Source organism: Heterocephalus glaber, unplaced genomic scaffold, assembly GCF_053883595.1.
Source record: "Heterocephalus glaber isolate CG9 unplaced genomic scaffold, H.glaber_assembly_v1.0 deba00001733, whole genome shotgun sequence".
Taxonomy (NCBI): domain Eukaryota; kingdom Metazoa; phylum Chordata; class Mammalia; order Rodentia; family Bathyergidae; genus Heterocephalus; species Heterocephalus glaber.
In genome coordinates, this window is record NW_028258444.1 from 3389564 (window position 1) to 3395563 (window position 6000).

The window sequence follows — 6000 nt, forward strand, 5'->3', positions numbered from 1 at the left end:
TTCTAACATTAAATGCTGGTAATTGTTGTACAATTCTGAAAGTATATGAAAACCCATTGACTTGTGTACTTTAAAAAGATGAATTTCATGGAATGTAAATTACCTCTTGAAGCTTTTTTAGAAAAAGAGAATAAATTATGACCACATAATTTATTAGTAGTAGGTAAATTAAGCCAGGATACATGGACTTGCAGTTGTTAAATAAAAATTATAGGAGACTAAACTCCCATGTAAGACTCAGCAGACCAAAGTAAAAATCAAAACAGAGTCATTCATGCCAAAGCACCAGTCACCAGACCCAAACTATTATTTGAGATTCTAATAAATCATAAGAATAATAATGACCATATTCCCAAACAATGGCAGTTTCAATTGGCATGATAATGATGTTCCTTCCATTTTAATCCTTATAAAATAGGTAACCTGAAGTAAGCAGATTTCATTTTTCTGTTGTTCCGTCTTGTGTTCCTGTCTTACAAGCAAAGTAACTTTTAAATGACAAACCTGCTTTTTGTTCTTCTGTTTCTGTTCTCATCAGCCCTTCTCCGTCTATAAATTCAAACTTATCTGCTCACACATCAAAAATGTATTTTATTTAATAGAATAAACTGTTGCCTCATTCTAGAAAATAGTCAATCAAAATCTTTAAATTAAATTTATTATTTTTGATAAAGTGTTCTGAGATCATTACATTATCTGGCAAGAGGACAAGTTAGGAATTAGTTGTCAGGCTACGTGGTAGGCTTCTGTTTTATTCATGTTGTGAAGGAATGCCATATCTCTGTCACGAACACACAGTTTTGCAAAAGAATGAGCGGCAACTAAGCCAAGAGGGCTAAAACCAACAGATATTAATTTTCCTAGCCAGTTCCTTTTTGAAGAACCCCTAACAAAAGAGAGACACAGTTTTATAGTAGAGAGTGGAAAGATAAAACTGAATGGCTTTTTCTTTTAAAGACAGTAGTAAAATAAATGAGTAAATTTAGCAAAGACAATAAATACAAATCTCCTCCGTGAGAATATACTTTTAAGTAATACAACTGAGTTATACTAGCAATGCTATGACTTTACATTATGTCTTTCTGCTTTACAAGTGCTAAATGTGGTAAACATTCTCTCAGGACTTAAACTTCCAGCGCTACTCTGTGTACCAACAGCTGGGCAGGTTGCACACACACAGTAATGAACCAGATAATTGTTAATCAATGGAATGAATAAATGTTTGAATACAGACAAATAGACAAAAGGTAAGATTGCTAGAAGCTGAATATTTAAAATCTCCTGGAGGCAAGAGGGATAATTCCTATACAAATAGAGAACAAAATAGAAGAGAGATAAATAGGAAGTGGGGAGAAGTTCAGATACTGTCCCAGTTACATATTCCATTGTTTTAAAAATATCTCAATATATGCTACTTTGTTTCATTTATAGTAAACTTTATCTTAGTTCATTGAAAAAAAGTTTGTGCTATTATGTTTCTTTTTTGTAAAAATCTTTTTGATTTATGTCTTGTACTGAGTAACTACTTTGAAGACAACAATGCACAGTGTAATAATTAGTTACTCTCTTATTTGGTTATGAAAATGTTTTATTTTTATAAAAAGAAAAATGTATATTACTATAATTATCTTTAAAGCTTAAAAAATAGAGTAACATATTTTATGGACTCTTACCGATTTCTGAATGAAGTAGAATAAATACACATAGAGAAGGCGTGCAATAGCCAGTGTTTCTGCCGATGATGTTAGCCCCGCCTTCCAATTCACACCGCTGCTGCCGGCTTTCCTTTGGAAGGAATACCCCAGGTCCCTTCTCTTCTGCCCGATAGCCTTGTGCGAAATCCCTGCAATTCTTCTAAAAGCACCAAAAAAGGGAAGTTTATTCCTTATTTTGTTTTACTCTAAAGTTTCTCTTCCCAAAGATTATTTTTTATCTAACACTAATTGTTAACTATGGTCTAAGATGATTACTCTTTACTCTTTAAATATAAATGGAGAATTAGCAAGTTCTTTGTTTTCATGTTATATAGTTAGCTTTTCATATACTAGTGTCACTTGAATTTCAGAATGAACTTAGCCCTTTTAACATTCATTTTTATCACGCTAGCTGCCCAGCTTCAGTCTGAGGGGCTTAACTCAGTAGAGGCTGTTGGTATCTAAATTGCATCTCTGGAGAAAATAGTTCAGAAAATACCAGTTCTGCCCCTCTGGCTTTGGCAAAAATGGAGTCAGACCTGGCCAGGTGCATGTGGGGAGCTGTCACAAGCAGGGCACACAGCAGAGATAGGGCTGGGACTAAGATGGAGAACGATCAGCACCCAGACCTAACGGGGGAAATGCGGAAGATCATTCAAACGTGAGAACTGAAAATCAGCCTTCGAATGAAACAACAGGAGGGGAGGCTGGTGTCTGTGCAGAGAGGAGCAGAGGGGCGCCAGTGTCACCCAGGGCAGCTTTCAGACTCCTGGGGCCCAGGGGAGGTCCAGCTCATGTGACGAGGCTGAGGGTCTGCACGTCTCAGATGCCCAGCTCTTTCTGAGGAGCAGCAAGATGGGAGGGGACAGTGCTCCACCCAGGGAAGTCTGTACTGAAGTAGGAGTCCTGCGGGAGGTTTCATCTCACCAAGGAATTGGAATCAGATGGCTGAGCTTAAAAAAAAAAACAAAAAAAACAAATGCCAAAATTTATCACTCTTGACAAGTGAGTAGAAAGCAACATCAGCATGAAGTTCAACAGTGGAAAAATCAGCTTTGGCCAGTGATGAGAAAAGGGGCTTAGAAAAACATTGTAAGGGTTCATGAGAAGAGACTGATGTCATATGTTTATTTTTAAGAAGCATTTTTTCTGTATTTGACAAGGTTTTATTTATTATAGTATGAAACGTGAATTAGTGTTATTTTTAAAACTTTTATGTAAATAATATTGACATGATGTATCTCAAGAGCCAAGATCTAAATCTTGGTCGATTCCAGAAGTGAAACTGAAATTCCATGGCTAACTTATGAGGCATGGTCCTTAAAACTACTCAACAGTGACAACACCGGGCCAGGGATTTAGCTCAGTGGTTCCACCGCCTGCCTCGCAAGCGCAAGGTCCCGAGTTTGATTCCTGGTACCAAAAAAAAAAAAGACATCACTGATTGGGCCGGGGATTTAGCTCAGTGGTTCCGCTGCCTGCCGCGAAAGCACAAGGACCCGAGTTCAATCCCCAGTACCAAAAAAAAAACAACAACAGTGACAACAGCTGGCAAGCCCAGCCTGGCCCTACTGCTCCTTCTAAAAGTTTCCAGCTGCCTTGAGCATTGACCCCTTATTGCTGGGGGTTAGGAGAGGAGGTCCCAAGAGAGGGGCATTGTTTGTTAATACTTTACAGAAGGATTTCAATACTTTAATGGTCCATTTTTCAGAGTTTCAATGAATTTTATGTTTTTCTAACGCAATGTTCTCATCACCAGCCAAAGCTGATTTTCCACTGATGACCTCATGCTGATGTTGCTTTCTTCCTCACTTCTCAAGAGTGATAAATTTTGGCATTTCTGTTTTCTTTGTTTTAAGACCAACCATCTGATTCCAATTCCTCAGCAAGGTGAAACCTTAGGACTCTTACTTCGGGTGCAGACTTCCCTGGGTAGAGCACTGTCCCCTCCCATCTTTGAGCTCTGTCTAGCTGAGCACCAGAAACCACTGGGTGTCTGAGATGTGTGAGCCCTCAGCCTCCTCACGCATGAGCTGACCTACCCAGGGCCCCAGGAGACTACATACTGTTCTGGGTGACACTGGCACCCCTTGGCTTTTGTCTACCTAACTCCGCTCCTGGCCCCACACTGATTCTAAGGCTCTGATTTCCCCCAGGAACCATACCTCACTGGAATGAGTATCCAGGAACTGCAAAACCAAGAGCAAATTACACTCCGAATGTGTACCTGGTTTGTATACTATCCATCGTATAATGGGAATGATATCATTAGAAAAGCTGTCAGAAATATTTTACTTCATTTGAGGGCTGGGCTGAGGCTATAGCTCAGTGGTACAGCATTTGGCTAGCATGTGCAAGGCCCTGGGTTAAATCCCCCAGCCACACACACACACACACACACACACACACACACACACACACAGAGAAAGAGAGAAAGAAACTTGGCCAAAGTCACAAAAGTATCACCACAACCAGTGGTAGTAGTGGTAGTAGACATGCCAATAGCTCTGGACGTCATGTTAACTAACAAGGCAGTGTTGGCATCATTACTAACAGTTCACCATGCTTTGGTCAGAACCTATCTCTAAACAGATGGAGGTGGTGCCCAGATCTTCAGAGTGAGGCCTGAATGGACTCTGGGAGAAGGCTTCTCAGCTTGGGTTCACTGGTTTGGGCTTACATCTTGAAGCGCTCCACAAAGACTGTTTGTCCTACTGCTCTGACTCCTCATGAACACTGCAGTTGCATAGTTTGAGGTATGGCCACATAGTCACTGTCATATGCCAGGAGCAGCAGCAGGACCAGATTCTGTTCTGTCTCTGTTTTGGCATAACAACATCATCTAGGGATCGGGAGAATATTAAAGACTGCTTTTGTAGCCAACCTCTTGATTAGCTAAAGGATGGCCAGGATGGGGCTTTGAGAGCTCTGTGTCACCACCACTGATCATCCGAGTGCAGTCTTGGCTGCTTGTGGCCCACATAGCCCCTCCTCTTCCCTCAGAGCCCTGTCTGGCCTGCACTAACCCTTGCCTTAAGAAACTATCCAAAATGAAAATGCATAGTTTGCATCATCTTGCCTGATAAACATTGTGGCCAAATCTGTAAGCACATTAAGCTTTAGATTGGTAGATAGAAGTAAATCAATAAATGTAAGAGCAGAAATCAATGAAGTAGATTGTAATAAATTGAATAAATTAACTTTAATTTATAATTAAAACATTCCTACAAAGACAACTCCAGGCTCAAAGGATAACACTAGCAAATTTCATTAAATATTTGTGGAAGACATAAAACAATACTATATAAAATTTTTCAGAAAATAGAAAAGGAAGCTATTTCTTTCAACTCTTGTCTAAGCCTAAAATTATACTATTACCAAAATCAAAGTCATTACGTGAAACACAAAAAACTAGAGATCCAAATCTCACTTGCTCACAGATGCAAACATCCCAAATGAAATTCATTATATATAATTAAAATCAATTATTTGTAATTCGGTAAATATGCTCATGTAGTCTCTATTCCACAAGGTAAGGTGAGTTTGACATTACAAATCATTGTTAACATAGTTGACTACATTAGTTCACTAGATAGTTCATTGCATTAAAAGGAGGAAAAGAAATGATCATCTCAAAGATGCAGAGATCATTTGAAAAATTTAACACTCTTTCAAGATAAATAAAAATTCTTGGTAAAGTAGTCACTGAAAGGAACTTCCTTAAACCTGATCAAGTATGTTTATGTTAAAACTAGTATTAGAATCACATTAAATGATTAGTGATTATTTTTATCATAAGGTTAGGCACAGATCACAGAAAGTCTCTCTCAAAATTTTATTTAACAATGTCCTAGCCTGTGCAATAAGGCAACAAAAGGAATCATGTGTATGTATTAGAAAAGACAAAGTAAGAGGTAGTTACATGATCTTGTCAGGTTACATAGTCTTGTATGTAAAAAATCTTTAAAAACCTTCAAAAAAGCTATTAGAAATAATGAGCAGATTTAGCAAGATCAGTTTCTAGAGAGTCAGATTTTAAAAAGATTATTTCTAGCAATATGGCATCTACCAATCCATGAACATTATATATGTATATACAATATATAACATATACATCCATTTATTTAGGGTTTTAGTTTCCCCATCAATGTTTTTTGGGCATTTTTGTTTTGTTTCATTTTCATTTTAGGTTTTGGTTTTGGTACAGATCTGGGCTACACTGTCTGTACTGTGTTAAATTTATCACTAAGTATTTCATGTATTAGGATGTCATTGAAGCTGTTATCTTTTTTCTTAATTTAGGCAG